The following is a 16,471-nucleotide window of genomic DNA, read 5'->3' as shown; positions in this document are numbered from 1 at the left end:
ATTGAGAACCAGCCAGTTGGATTTAAGGCTCTTGGCAAGCAGGGGAATGCAGATCTTCTATGCTGCAGATTAACCAAATGCTTCCCCAGCTTGGAGAACAAGAAACCTGCAGGCACGTTTAACAGCACAAAATACAATGCTAATATTTCAAGGTTGGAGGGATGCCTGGATCAGAGACAGCCTCAAATCTTGTGCCTGAAATTCTCATGCTCCTTGGAGGACATCACAAATCTCTGACGACCACGATGGCATCTAGATACCCTCTAAGGAGATGACCACCCAAATGTGGGTACAGCTTCCAGGCCCCTCCCCAACCTCCTCCACCACCACCTCGTCATTTGCCAGAGTCCATCCATCTGAGACCAAGTTGTCCTGTGAGGAATCGGATTGCCGGGGTGGATCCAGACTGTGTGGGGCCTGAATCTTATACAACTTGGAGAGTCTTCTGTGGGAGAAATAATACAAAATTACAAAGAGAGAATTGTGAGAAACTTAATATTTAAGAGACAGACAGAAATGAGAATAAATTTCAGATTTTAAAAAGCTGACAAAATACCAAAAGCAACACATTATTCAGAAAAATAAGATAATTTTAAAATTACCTATCTGACATATCTTAAAACACATTCTCCTACATTTTTGGCTGTGGGATATTTGGCTGCTTCTTCATATAATGATTTTGTAAAGACATTTTGTCTAGAGAACATAGAAAATAGAACACAGAACATAGAAAATCCAGTCTGTCATCTAGCATGAGTTGATCAGAATTGTTCTGTTTTTGTTTTTTTGTTTTTGATTGATTGTTTAGAAAACCTCTGGCTTCCCAGTTGATTACTGGGAATGTAAGTTTTAGGATTTCTGTCTTATGTTTCTTTCAACTATGAGCTTTACAATCTGGAAGAATTCCCATAAACTTGTTTCTGGTTCTGTGCATTAGAAGCCTTATTTGTCTCCACCTTCCATAGACACAGGGAGACATGGGACTTGTTTATACTGTAATATGACCTCTGGCCCTGAGCCAGCACGTCACCGTGCCAGGGGAATTGGCCAGTGGGAAGTTGAGTGTTCCTGGAAGTTATCACCATACTTGAACTACTAGTAATAACTATACATGGAAGAGAGTATGAGCAACATAAGTATATCCCATTAACTACAAAACGAGTATGTCCATCTCTAGAAATGCCTGCTCTCAGCACTGGTAGGCCACAGCTCACCCTCATGAGAGTTTTTTCACTTGCCTCTCTCAGCCCACTCGAAAGACTGCCTCCATGAGGCTGCAGCCGTCTTTATAGCACCTCCATAGAGTCCTCTAGTAAGATTCCTTAGGGTATAGGCTCACGAGGGCAAGGCCAAGACAGAAAAGAAGAGGGACATTTTCTTACCGTGTCTCAGAGTCCAAATCTTTCCAAGTATTTTGACACTGGGAATGCATACTCTCTTCTGGAAAGACTCCATTCCCAATTGCAGAATAATCTTACCGTAGGTTCCAATAAGACAAATACCTCAGAACACACCAGCCTGAGAGCAGCATGAGAAAAGGCTACTTGGAACGGTTTGGGATCTGTTTCCATTCATAGATACAAGGGTATTTAAGGCCACAGACACATGGACCACAATATGACTACAGTGATTTTTATGATGGAAAATTGAAACCTGATAGGACTGTACGCTCATTTCAACTATAAAACGCAGTATAGCACACATGGAATATTTTAACTGATTAATATAACTTTCTGGCAAATGCCCCAAGGTAACTGGCTGTAAAATATATGCTTTGGAAAGTGGCTGAGTTAACTTATTTTATAGATTTACTGATTACAAGCCAGTTAAATGTGGAGTTAAGTGTAACAAAGAAATTTACTTTGGGTTTAGAATAGTTGGTCTGTAGCTCTTCTTTCCAGGGTTCAAGAACCAAGGTAACTTCTCCAAAGCCAGCTAGGGTTTAACACTCCTGGCTGGCAACCATAAAAGCTATTGTTTTTGAATATAATAATTATAATTGTATTACCTATGGAAGGGGAGTGTCTGTTGATTTCATCAAAAAGCAGAATACATTGCTAAGGTACATGAAATGTCTGCTTCTTCAAAGCCCACGGGAAGTACAGTGTTTATTTGAATATATTTTGGATGGGATGTATCTATTTGCTTGTTTGTTAAAGAAAAAAAATCCATTTCTCTCAATGCCTACATTCAAATAAATTGAAAATAAAAATGTTCAGAGATTCAGAATAAGTGAGAATCCTCTTAGTATAATGATTTAACCTAAAATTTCCTCTTTTTTGGTCTTTATCCACAAAGAGGCCAAACCTGCATTTTATTTTTAATGGAGATGGAGAGAATCTGTCCTTTCCTTCTGGAAGGAGATGTGAACACCATATACAGTAGTGGGAGAAATTTCCTCCTTTGTACATAAGGGCTCAGAAAATGAGCGATGAGGTGGTGGACTGGATGTGGTAATATGTCCGTGTTAGCTTCAAATGGTTTATAACAATTCTAAAAATGGGTTTTCATTTTCTATGTACTAATCCAATGATGGATCTTATAAATTATTTAGGCATAGAATGTCTGAATTTTGGAAAAATAAATTAGATAAAATCAATTAGAGGAAGGATATAGAGTCACAATTTCTAAAGAGTTTTTTTTTTAAGTCATAGAACTCTTTCTTTGGAGACAAGTGTGCTCTGGAGTCCAAGGTGAAACCAACAAGTGCAGAGACGTCCATCCTGCCCAGGCACTCAGCAGCCCTTCCCGAGGCTCTTCCTTTGCCCACACAGAACTGTCACGTGGTTGGGCACAGAGCACATACCCAACTTCATGAAGCACTTGCTGGGGACTGACTATTCAGAGTTTCAGGAGGCTAACCATTGATGACAGCATTTTAAGTCATGGATGAGTCACAACCTTTCTGTGATATTTGCTGAGAGCTTCTGGGTGAAGTACCCCAACAAATAGAAATACAGGTGTCCTTTATTCCTTTGATATTGTGTGTGTGTGTGTGTGTGTGTGAGAGAGAGAGAGAGAGAGAGAGAGAGAGAGAGAGAATGGAGGGAGGGAGGGAGAGAAGAGAAAAGGAGAAATGTTGATGCTGGTGATCTAAATAGGAGTTGGTCGTACTCCATTGAAAGGAGAGGAGACCCTTAACAGTTTTTCATCTTTTAAAGGAAGGCTACTCTCCACTTCCTTTGCTTTCTTTTGGGTTTGCATCATTTTTCAGTCGAATTAACTTGGCACATTCTCAACAAATAAAAATGTCCTCTTGATTTGAGATTATATAATTGATTATATAATAACTCATGAAGTGTTTGGGAAGTTAAAGTTAAGCGGCTGGCTTAAATTTAGCTTGAGTTATTATTAAGTTTTCTACAAACCAATTCTAAAAAGACACTTGAGGGACAACTTGAGAAATTGTTAAGGTGGTGTGTATGTGAAATATCACGCCAATATATTTTCTAATGTGTCCTTAAATTTTTTTAAGGAAATTATTTTAAGGTTCTCTAAAATTGGGCCGGATGATCCTGAATCTTAGGCTTTCCTTTAACAGTGAATTTGAGGTAAACAATCTTTGCATTCTGCTGTTTATGTGGCTCTTTCCCTAAAAGCAAACAACACCTTTAAACCATGAAATATTTGAGGTTGCTCCGACCTTTGAGCCTTAAAAATGTTACTGATCTTGTTCTCAAAGGCACTTTTGTGCTTTATGTGCTGGTTTTCAAACACTGAAAAGGTACATGTGGACTTTCAGATTATTCTGCACCCTAGGATCTCCTGCTCAACAACTGAGATAAGAAAAGAATGCTCTTCAGAACATTACGGCTCATTAGGGTGCTGCCTAAAAATCTCATACATGCCTGACAAAGTTAGTGGAATGTCACGGCCTCTGCTGTGATTAAAGGTTCTAAATGTGTGTTGTCAAGCAGCTCAAATATTAGCTGTAATCCACATCCATGCCGAGCTCTACGATTAGGCCTTGTAGACACAGAGCTGTATGTACAGAATACCTCTGGTTGCATTATAAATTTTCCAAATGAATGGAAAGAAAATGGGGCAGGAAAAACACATTAAGAATGGGGGTCTCTGCGCTTTGAGATTATAGGTGATTTTCGTTTTTTAGTAACTTTTCTATTGCGTTTTAAAGTTTATAACAAGGCAGACAATTTTTTTTTCTGGTATCAAAAGTTTTATTTCTAAGAAGTGGAATAGATGCTGTAATTACTGGCAGAGCCAACCTTGTGGTAAGGACATGCTGAACACGGGTCCTGAAAATGTGCCTTCCAACAACACTCAATAGAAGGCACCATTGTCAGACGTGCATATCAACTATGGGTTTAATCAAGCCATGGTGATGATCAAGAGGCAGCTCTAGGCAAGAAGGACCAAACAGCTAGAAATGTAGTGACTTTAGACCAATAGGGAAGAGAAGAGAAGGGGAAAGATGTACTGTGTAATAAACATTTAGCACCTGCAGGCTACTCCTGCAGCTACTCCTCCCTCCCACCACAGGAAGTTGGGCGTGGGCGGCTCCCGTCAGTCTCTTTCTCTTTAGTGTGTTCATTGCCTTTACCCAAAACCCAGGACACTGATATCCAGGCAAACAGCATTTTATGTGGAATACACACACAGTTTGGTCAGAGAGAGGTACAGAAGAATTTTCCTCCCTGGAGGAAGTTGACACGGATGAGTCTCTACTCAGGGGAGTGCCTAGGGAAGGTGGCAGAACTTTGGGGGTGGACTAAGGTTAAAAGATGTGATTTTGGCCTCTGGGAGAAGCAGAGTAGGGAGTGGCAAAATTCTGAAGTGAATTTTGTTCTTAGAATTCTCCTGCCTTCTTTATGTCCCCCTTCTGGGGCAGCTCGCGTCCCAGCCTCATGCCGCTTTCTGGCGGTCAAAGTCCCTCCAATAATACACCCTTGAAATTCCTCACCCCCGCGGCCTCCTTTCCTTCAACTTCCTCTTCGTCCTTTTCTTGTTCCCAGTGCTTTGACTTCATCGTCATCAAATGTATCACAGAGCTCACAGTACATCAAGGGTCAAACATGGATAAGTTCGAGAGTCATGCATTTTGCCTCCTACGCGCAGCTAATAATTTGGAATAATTCATATTTGTTTGTTATAGTTTATAATTATTCCAAATTATTGAAAGTAACACTATCTTGAACCGTGTCCGGGTGAGAGTCGGCCAGCAAGATCTGCGAGGTTAGGCTGCAGCCAGCCCACTGCTAATGCGCACGCGCGTCAAAGCAGGTGGCCTCCCGCAGGCAGAGAGCGCTGGGTGAGCAGCTGGACCGCTTCAGAAAGGACTCGGGCTGAATCAGGTGCACCGCACGGGGTCCCAAGCCCTGGGGAAGAGGGGCTAAACTTTTCCGCAGTTGAGATTTAGACATTACACACGTGACTGAAGCCCGGGTCCCCAAAAGGAGCTGGACGGGGAGAACCTTGGGAACCCTGGTAAAAGCCTAGATGGGTGAGGAAGTCTGGCCGCGTGGCAGGAAGCGTTGCTCTGGCCTTGACTCTCCCCGTTCTTGCCCCGCCGTAGCCCCCCTCTCTCTTCTAGAGTGTCTGTGGACTCCTAAGGGCGAGAGCTGTGGCCAAAGGAAGGCATGCATCACTGTGGAGAGTCCTCGTCAAAGTAATGGTCAGAAACAGGGGCACCTGGGTGGCTCAGTGAGTTAAGTGGCCCACTTTGGCTCAGGTCATGATCTCCCGGTCTGTCAGCCCAAGTCGGACTCTGTGCTGACAACTTTCGATTCTGTATCTCCCCCTCTCTCTGGCCCTCCTCGACTCACGCTCTGTCTCTCTCTCTCTCTCAAAAATAAACATTTAAAAAAAAATTTTTAAAAAAGTAATGGTCAGAAACAGGTGTGTGTGTGTGTGTGTAGGGGGGTGGTCTGGCAGAGGTTGGAGGCTCACAGCAGCCACCTGTGAGCAGGAAACACCAGCCAGAGCAGAAGTCTTCATCTGCAAAATGGGAATAAAACCAGGACCAGCTTCATTGGGGTTGTTGTGAAAACGAAATGATCATACAGCATTTAGCACATGCCTGTGCAAATTGAGTAATAATCAGCGTTCAGTAAGTGTTGCCTATTTTTATCTTCATCATTGTTTCTGGGAGATCCCTTCTCCCTACTTATTTTCAAGTGGTTATGTAATTTGATTTTATGTGATCCAATGTAATGAATTTTGGCTGTGTTTTTGTTTTTAAGCAGAGAAATTGCTTCCCAGGATGTATTAGAAAAAGGTTAGATTAAACCTTAGGCTGATTGAACTTGAGCAAAGTTTTAAAAATATTTGTGGCATCTCGAAGTTGAATTTTTACCGAATAAAAAAACTGGCAGCAATGTCATTTTTTGCTCCAGGAAGATCGTGAGAATAACTAATAACACTTGGTGGAGGTTAATATAGTATTGAAAGTAGTAATTTTAACAATTTTGAACTCATTTTCAAAGACATAATTGGAATAATTTTCAGTAGACATCAGTCTTTATTTGGGAGGAAATTACAGTGATTAAATTAACTGCAGGCAGCCTCTCATTGTTATTTGAAGATAATAGTCTGTTGAGGATTGGTGGAAAAAAATGAATGATACATGTTCTATTAAAGACTGTATAGCTGAAGAAATTTTCATCACTCGTTCTGTCTGGCTACAATTTATATACTGAAGCCATAATTATCAGATGCAACTTCCTTTACTGTATTTGGCCTAGAACACTAATCCAAATGAAGAATGAGAATAATGCTTTTCCTAGGATTAAAATATAGATTTTTCTTTTAAGGAGATGAATAATATGCCAGTTCACAAGAAAATAATATGCTTGCAGAACTCTGTGCAAGTTGAAAAAAAAAAGAGATTTATTCCTTCGTTAAGTATTTTCAGGTTTCTGTCTCTGCTTCTATATGAAATTGAACACTGGACAAAGACAGTAATATCACACCCACTATTTAGGCATTTGAAATTACTCTTTTACTTTGGAATGAGGCATTCAGATCACTGAGTGCTGATAAATTGTCCATGGATGAAAGAGTAAGTGGACCTTGATCTGTCATCTCAGCTTCAGGCTCCTTGGAGGGGGCAAAGTGGCTTTCATCAGTGGAAAATGTCACCCTGCTCCCTCAAGATCTTTCCAAACTCCATATGATTTAGATAGTATGTCTGAGGGTAAATACCACCCAGATAGGCCTGGTGGTCTGAGTGTAATACCACCCAGGCACCTTCCCTGGACAGGAGTGATACTGCTTTTTAAATTTCGGTATTACTATAAAAGTTGTCTGGCTTTTACTTCCATGACGACCCATGACTCACAGAGAAGAAAACCCGTTTGTGTTCTTTCTGGCTGGAATGTCTACTTAAGGAACTATGCATTGGTTGTGAATCAAGTTACATATACTGATAACCAAAACTTTTCTTGGGGCGCCTGGGTGGCTCAGTCGGTTAAGCGTCCATCTTCGGCTCAGGTCACGATCTCGTGGTCCGTGAGTTCGAGCCCCGCGTCGGGCTCTGTGCTGACAGCTCAGAGCCTGGAGCCTGTTTCGGATTCTGTGTCTCCCTCTCTCTGACCCTCCCCCATTCATGCTCTGTCTCTCTCTGCCTCAAAAATAAATAAACGTTAAAAAAAAAATTAAAAAAAACCTTTTCTTAATTTTATCCTAAACTAAACAATATTGGGACTGTGTGGTCCAAAAGTAAAAGGAAAATTAAAAAGTAATTAATTTCATATGCTTAGAAGTTCTTGTCCCAATACTGATTACTATGCTATGAGACAATGTTGTTTTCATGCTTTGGGAAGCAGAAGGAATTGACAGAAAGAAAGAAAGAAAGAAGAAAGAAAGAAAGAAAGGAAGGAAGGAAGGAAGGAAGGAAGGAAGGAAGGAAGAAAGAAAGAAAGAAAGAAAGAAAGAAAGAAAGAAAGAAAAAGAAAGAAAGAAAAAGTCTTGCTCTGGGGAGAAAAGAAGAGCTGGTGAATTACCAGTTGCACCAAATGCAAAGACATAAAAGTGAACAAAAGCCAATTCCTTGGCATTCAATACGGCTAACATTCATCTCCTTTTATATTGTTTCTGACTTGATTATTGTAATTTCAAATCACAATAGTTAGAAAATGTTTTGATAAGGCATAATATTACGTTGCCTTGTAATTTAACATACTAAAACTGTAAGGTACAAAGCTAGGACGATGGTGAGTGCAGGTTGTAAAAGAAAAATTGTCTAGATTTATTTGATATGAAAGCACAGGGCTTCTTACTCAGGATGAGATTTACAGTATGACTATGCTTAAATTTTGGCCACAGATATAGTCTTCGTAGTTCTATAAACTTGGATACATTTTCATTCAAACAGAAAAGGTGATTAAAAATACCTACCTGGTGGAGTTGTGCAAATTGAGTAAATGAATCCATGTCAAAGCGTTTTGTAAATTGCAAACTGTGACACTAATTTACTTTGCAGGAGGCAATCGTGAAGTGTTATTAAGTGATTGAAAGAAAATATTAATCCAACCTATTTTGTACTTTTTCTAATGTATATAAAGAAGAAAAGCATTCCAACTTCACATGTGTGCCTCTGCTAAAATTGTCACCTGAGTGTAATTGTGAGGAGACAATTAGATAAACTTAATTTGAGGGACATTACACAAAAAACAACTGGTGTGGACTCTACAAAAATGTCAATTGTCAAAGACAAAGGAAATATATACATATGACAATATATACAATAGTGATCCTTGATTGAATCCTGGATTTAAAATAAAATATAATAAATACCCAGACTGAGACAATTGGGAAAATATGAACTGCATGTTAGGTAATAATATCACATCAAACTTCCTAAGTGTGTTTATTATTTTGTAGTTATGGTAGGATATTTGTTCTTAGGAGGTACATACTAAAGTTGTGCTTTTTAGTTTTTATTTAAATTCCAGTTAGTTAGCATACACTGTGATGTTAGTTTCAGGTATACAATATAGTGATTCAACACTTCCTTTACATCACCCGGTGCTCATCTCATCACAAGTGCACTCCTTAATATCCATCACTTATTTAACCCATCCCCCCAACCATCTCCCTTTGGTAACTATCATTTTGTTCTCTAGAGTTAAGATTTGTTTCTTGGTTTGCCTCCCCCCTCTCTTTTTCCCCCCCTCTTTGTTTGCTTTGTTTCTTAAATTCCACATATGAGTGAAATCATATGGTATTTGTTTTTCTCTGACTGACTTACTTCGCTTAGTTAATACTCTCTAGCTCCATCCATGTCATTCCAAATGGCAAGACTTCATTCTTTTTTATGGCTGAGTAACATTCCATCACACACACACACACACACACACACACACACACACACACATCACCTCTTCCACTTGGGTTGTTTCCATAATTTGGCTATTGTAGATAAAGCTGCTATAAAACATTGGGGTATATGTATCCCTTTGGGTTAGTAATTTAGTATTCTTTGGATAAACACCCAGTAGTGCAATTGCTGATTCATAGGGTAGTTATATTTCTAACTTTTTTTTTTTTTTAATTTTTTTTTCAACGTTTATTTATTTTCGGGACAGAGAGAGACAGAGCATGAACAGGGGAGGGGCAGAGAGAGAGGGAGACACAGAATCAGAAACAGGCTCCAGGCTCTGAGCCATCAGCCCAGAGCCCGACGCGGGGCTCGAACTCACGGACCGTGAGATTGTGACCTGGCTGAAGTCGGACGCTTAACCGACTGCACCACCCAGGCGCCCCTATTTCTAACTTTTTGAGGAACTTTCATACTGTTTTCCAGAGTGGCTGCACCAGTTTGCATTCCCATCAACAGTGCAAAAGAGTCCCCTTTTCTCCACATCCTTGACAACACCTATTGTTTCTTGTGTTGTTGATTTTAGCCATTCTGACAGGTGTGGGGTGATAGCCATGCTAGAGTTCTTAGGGATGAACCATCTTTGTAAGTAATTCTCAAATGCTTTGGTAAAATATTTACATATATAGACAGAGAAATAAAGCCAATGTGGCAACATGGTAATAACTCTGGAATCTAGTGAAGGCTTTCCAGGTGTTCATTGTCAAATATTCCCACAGCTTTTCTGTAGTTTAAAATTTTTTTCAAAATGAAAACTTGGAGGAAAATTTATAAAGTTAAAAAACCTAAATCCTCAAAACACTTGAGTCATTAAAAAACAGATCTTCCTGAAATATATCTGTCCTTTACAGATCATGTTTTTCTACCATCTCATTGTACCGTGAGGTATAAATACATAGGCTTAAAAAAGAAGAATCTTGCAGCAAAAGTGGTGCTTGAAGGCAATTTATAGAATGGAATGCATATATTAGAAAAGAAGAAAGATCTAAAATCAATAACCTAAGTTTCCATTTTGGGAACTTAGAAGAACAAATTAAATCCAAAGTAAGAAGAAAAGAAAGAATAATATTAGCAAAAGTCAATGAAATGGAAAACAGGCAATTAATCAATTTCCATGGTCATATCACCTCTTTCATTTCTGATATTAGTAACTTGTGTCTTCTCTCATTTTTTTTCTCAGTTAGTCTGGCTTGAGGTTAATTGATTTTATTGATCTTTTCAAAGAACCAGCTTTTGGTTTCATTGATTTTCCCTATTGAAAACTTATGTCCACACAAAAATCTGCACATGGATGTTTACAGCAGCTTATTCACAACTGCTAAAACTTGGAAGCAACCAAGATGCCCTTCAGTAGGTGAAGGGATAAAGAAACTGATACATTTGGCAAATGGAATATTAGTAAGTGCTCAAAAGAAATATGTTATTGAGCCATGAAAAGACGCAGAGGAAACTTTAATGCGTATTACTAGGTGAAAGGAGCCCGTATGAGAAGGCTACATACTATATGATTACAGCTATGTGACGTTCTGGAAAAGGCAAAACTATGGAGACAATAAAAGTTCAGTGGTTGTAGGGGTGGGAGAAATGAATGAATACACAGAGCACTGAGGACTTTGAGGGTGATGAAAATGCTATAATATTATATCATATGATATTATAACATATGATATAATGATAGATACAGGTCATTGTACATTTTTCTATAAACAGAGTGTACAACACAAATAGTGAACTGTAAGGTAAACTATGGACTTTAGCTAATTATGATGTGTCAGTGTAGGTTCATCCTTGGTAAAAAAAATATATATACTGTTCTGGTGAATGATGTTAATAATGGGGGAGACTATGCACATGGGCAGGCAGGGGACATAGGGGACATCTCTGTGCCCTCCTCTCAGTTTTACTGTAAACCTAAAACTGCTCTAAAAAATGAAGTCTTACAAAAACCTGTACTTTTAAAAACTTATGATTTAGGCAATGAGTGGGATGATTATTACTAATATGAAACATTTTCCCACTGACAGAATTCCAGGAAAACAGATGGAAGTTCTAAATCCATGTGCACATCTTTCAAGATACTTAAAAGCAAAGTAAAAATATATCTTGAGGAGTGTTAAAAGGGATTTGAACATTATTTTCACTTTATCTTTTAGAAAACATTCAGTTCCAGGGGATCTCAGTTTAATGAGTTTCCTGCTAGTTTACTACCTAGGTCTTGTTCTTTTTGGGGAGATGGAACTTTTTGTCTCATTTTTTATTTGGATAGTTATTCTGATGAGTGAGTTATTATTTTGTTACCTCTTCTTGGATGTAATAGGATTCTGACTTCCTCCTAGGCAGTTGGGTCCAGGCAGTAATATTATGACCCCTTTCTTGTCTTTTTCTTGTACAGATCAGAGGCAAAAGAGCTGGAACGAGGACACTCACAGCTTTTTGGTATGTAATTGAAAATTCCTCAAAATGAATTCTTTCTTTTAGTGACTTTTATGAACTGAAGGGCCTGTACTCTACTTTGTTATTCTAATTTGTGAAACAGTTGTAATAGTCTGTGTTTATTTTCCTGTAACAGCCAATATTTATGCTTTGCCTAATATTAATGCAGAGGGAAGCTAATAGTATTAATGAATAACCACTCATCTTTGGTCCTCTGGATTTCTCTTGAAAGTGGATTCATGGTGGTAATTGCTTTTCGGTGGGAGGGTTTTTTTTTTTATTTAAAAAAAAATTTTTTTAATGTTTTTATTTATTTTTGAGGCAGAGAGAGACAGAGCATGAGCAGGGGAGGGGCAGAGAGAGAGGGAGACACAGAATCTGAAGCAGGCTCCAGGCTCTGAGCGGTCAGCACAGAGCCCGACACGGGCCTTGAACTCACAGAGTGTGAGATCATGACCTGAGCTAAAGTTGGACGCTTAACCAACTGAGCCACCCAGGCGCCCCTCAGTGGGAGGATTTTTTAGTAAAGCAATTTATATATGGAATGATCTTTTTTGATCTCCTTGGTGGTCAGGAACATACCATAACTACCAAAGTACCATAGATGTATAATTGTGTGAAGAACCTACTTTATAAGCAAGTATGTGTTTAGATGCTCAAGTGCAAGTTGAATGACCTAGAAAATGAGGCATTTACCGATCTAAATTTACTACTGATTCAAATAAAATATTTATATTTAATAATTATAAAAGTAAGATAATCTTAAGATGTTCTTGCCTTTAAAGTTCATCACTAATGGATCTAGGCACTAATGGATCTAGTTATTTGAATATGTGTGTAGTTCTCATTTTTCCTTTGATTTTATATTTATAAAATAATTTTAAAAGAATTATTGTATTTCTTTGCTCCTAAGACATCCATCTCTTGTTTGGTTTAATTCCTTTTTAAAGATGAAATACAATTCTAAACTTGCTGGGGAATGCATGGGAAACATTCTTTTCAGAGCTATCTATCAAGGACACATTGTTTTGGTGTGTGACTCTATGGATATAACTGAAAGTCTGGTAATTTTTCAGAAAATATTAATATATGAATTTAACTATTATTGTTCTATTAGCCAAACCATAACAAGAATGATCACTATTGACCCTGGTACATATTTTCTACCACTCCCAATTATATTGCAACTGTCTTTGAAACATTGCTACCCATGACCCATTAGTCACCATCATTCATTTTGGTGACCATCTCCCTCTCTTTTCCTTCTATAATTGTTAAAACCCATTGTTCTTGTTGTCCAAGTCACTGACAAAAAATTAGTTTTGGTGCATATGTTTACTGTTTAGATGTCTTCAAACACATAAAGTCTTATTGTTTCAACTTGTGTGTACTTAAGATATATATTTATTCATGAGACACATTATGTGATTCAGGTCAAGAAAACTCTCACGTTGCCTTCTATGGTAAAGAATGCTTTATTGGCCATCATTCAATACTTTGTTGAGGAATTTTAAGGGATACTTTTTATGCATACATTTTTCATTGATGATTTACAAACTAGTTACCAGAAGGTATTGAAAAAAATGGTAGATTTTACCATCTCTAGAAGTTGTCAATTACCAAGTACTTTTTCTAGCAAAACATTTCTGATCCTTAGATCAGGGGCCTCCTCATTATGAAAGGTAACTGGAAAGAGCCCAGCTTGTTATCAGAAAAAGGTATGTTATGAGGGAACCCTGTGTTGGTAGAAAGACCAGGTTAGATGAACTCTCTGGTCTCTTGTAATGTAAAATTTGATAATTCTTACGGATGATGATACTTAGCCAATGACCACATTAGGTAATCTCAGTTTTGCTAAGGATTATAGAAATTCTTGCTCTGAACAAAATCAGAGACAGAGTATAGTGGTGAAAATGATGGTCTCTGAACTCAGACGGCCTGGGTTTGATCTCGTCTCTGACACGACCTTGGTCATTTTACTTAACATTTATGTGCCTCACTTTCCTCACATGTTGAACGGAGACAGTAATAGTACCTCATAAAGCTGATGCAAGGATTTAATGAATTAATATGACTATAGCTCTTGGAACAACAGATAGTGTATAGACATTCAACAAATGTTAGTTGATAGTAATGAATGAATGATACTGTCATCAGCTGGGGCATCTGTGCCTCTTGGAGATACTTACACAGTTGTCACTAATCCCCCAGATGTATGATGCATAAGAGTACAATACATCTGACAATGATTTCTATGAGTTTCTAGCAACTAACCTCTTCAAGTTTCTTGATGCTGTCTTGGTTCTACCTGAAGCCAACGTGAAGACAAAGCTCAGACTGTTGATTAATTTCTACTTACCCCAACATTGTGGATGTCACTTCCGTCACACCATTTTTCCTCATTTTCTGGGCCCAATTCTCCATCTTCCTCTCATTGCCTTACATAGGCCTTTCTGCATGCATTTAAACACTTCTGGACGTAAGATTTTACAACAAAGGGGCTTATTAATAATAGAAAAATTATTATTTCTCTAGCAAAGCTAGATGTTTACCTAAGAGAAAGTCTTGAACAGCTACTAGGGTAATACAATGTCTTCCAACTTGATGCAAAAGCAAAGTAATAATTTTCATCTTTACTATCGTCATTAAGCGATTTTATAGTCACTCAGATATATTAAAGGCATAATTCTCAGTCCAAGTGTGTAATGGGAGTAGGCAGTTCACATTTAATTCTCATTTTCACATGCCTACATTTCTGGTTCTGTGATTATTTTTAGTTCTTCATAGAATTTTTCTTCACTTTTTAAAATTGTGGTAAAATACCCATACCATAAAATTTACTGTGTGAGCCATAAAATTTACTGTGTGAGCCATTTTTAAAGTTTATTTATTTATTCTGAGAGAGAGAGAAAAAGAGAGAGAGAGAGAGAGCAGGGGAGGGGCTGAGGTGGGGGGGAGAGAGAATCCCAAGTAGCCTCCGTGCTGGATGGAGATTATGACCTGAGCCAAAACCAAGAGCCAAAACCAAGAGCCAGGATGCTTAACTGACTGAGCCACCCAGGCACCCCCCCTGTGTGAGCCATTGTTAAGTGTAAAATTCAGTGGTATTAAACACATTCACGTTACCATGCAACCATCACCACCATCCATCCCTGCAACTCTTTTCATCTTGTAGAACTAAAACTTTACACCTGTTAAACAATAACTCTCTTCCCCTCTTTTCCCTTCCCCTCAGTCCCTGGCAACCATCATTACATTTTTTTGTCTTTAGATTTTGACGTGCTAGGAAGTCCTTCCTGTAAGTGGAATTGTACAGTATTTTTCTTTTTGTGATTGGCTCATTTCACTTAGCCTAATGCCCTCAGGGCTCATCCATGCTTTGGCACATGTCAACATTTCCTTCCTTTAAAAGGCTAAATAATATTCCATTGTGTGTATATACCACATTTTGCTTATCCATTTATCTATTGATAGACACTTGGGTTGCTTCCACATTTTAGCTATTGTGAATAATGTTGCTGTAAGCATAGATGTATAAATATCTCATTGCGACCCTGCTTTTAAAATACTTATGGGTAAATACCCAGAAGTGGAATTGGTGGATCATATGTTAATTCTATTTTAAATTTTAAATTGTTTTTCACAACAGCTGTACCATTTTACATTCCAACCAACACTTTTCATGGAATTGTTAAGTACAGAATGCTTGTCTAATTATTTTGACATATTCCTACTGGGCAGCGAATATTGTGAAGTTTGAAGTGAATACATTTTGAATGTAAGGTTATATTTTTCCAATTCATTTTTTTCCTGCTGTGCCTATGAAGGCTATGTTCTAAGACCTACTTAATGTTAATTTATGTTACCAGGTGATTCAGAGCGTCAGTGGACTTTTTCCAGAACAGAAACATGTGGGGCCAAGTTTCATACCTCTAATGGAAAAACAACTTGGACTCCAAGGATTTATTGGCTTAGTTTAAAATAAACTCTATATTAAATTCCTATGCTCTGGCAGTTAAGGAATAGATGACCACATATGTTTTCTTCTGAAGGCTTGTAATTTTTTTTTTGCACAAAATACACCAATGTGACCAGGAATGGGGACACTGGATTACAAAGAAAGAATTGGCTAGCTGAAAAAATACTTATATAGAGGATTGAAACAGAATCTACAAGCTTTTCAAATTATCAAGAGAACAGGTTAACATTTGTGGTATTATTTTTTCTGGTTAAATAATATTTTTTTTTAATTTTTTTTTCAACGTTTATTTATTTTTGGGACAGAGAGAGACAGAGCATGAACGGGGGAGGGGCAGAGAGAGAAGGAGACACAGAATCGGAAACAGGCTCCAGGCTCTGAGCCATCAGCCCAGAGCCCGACGCGGGGCTCGAACTCACGGACTGTGAGATCGTGACCTGGCGGAAGTCGGACGCTTAACCGACTGCGCCACCCAGGCGCCCCTGGTTAAATATATTTGTGCTTTTTAATATTTTGGTTCAAAAATACAGATACAGCTTTCTAAGGGACAGAACCCAATTCCCAAACTGAGAAGTTATTAGCTGAAAATCTCACAGTCTTTTGGGGTTATTTCCACAAATTAGTGGGTCACTTTCTCAGGAAATCTTCTCCATTTATTGTTTATGGACAGTGAGCGTAGAAAGGAGGAGGAATAAGCTTACTTACGGAACAAAAGTATTCTG

At 38.4% G+C, this 16,471-nt stretch overlaps 1 protein-coding gene across 6 annotated transcripts in view; it reads left to right on the top strand.

Annotated features, from left to right (window-relative positions):
• IPCEF1 (interaction protein for cytohesin exchange factors 1) overlaps nt 1-16,471 on the top strand; it is a 182,833-nt gene that overhangs the window by 45,505 nt on the left and 120,857 nt on the right. For all 6 annotated transcript variants that reach the window (XM_045058256.1, XM_019831406.2, XM_019831409.3 and 3 more), the window contains one exon: nt 11,730-11,773. The gene's annotated coding sequence lies outside the window, so the exon portion shown is untranslated. The remainder of the gene's footprint in view (nt 1-11,729; nt 11,774-16,471) is intronic.

The sequence above is a fragment of the Felis catus genome, chromosome B2 (assembly GCF_018350175.1).
Source record: "Felis catus isolate Fca126 chromosome B2, F.catus_Fca126_mat1.0, whole genome shotgun sequence".
Taxonomy (NCBI): domain Eukaryota; kingdom Metazoa; phylum Chordata; class Mammalia; order Carnivora; family Felidae; genus Felis; species Felis catus.
The sequence above is the reverse complement of the archived record's forward strand: the minus strand, read 5'-3'. Positions and strand labels throughout refer to the sequence as shown.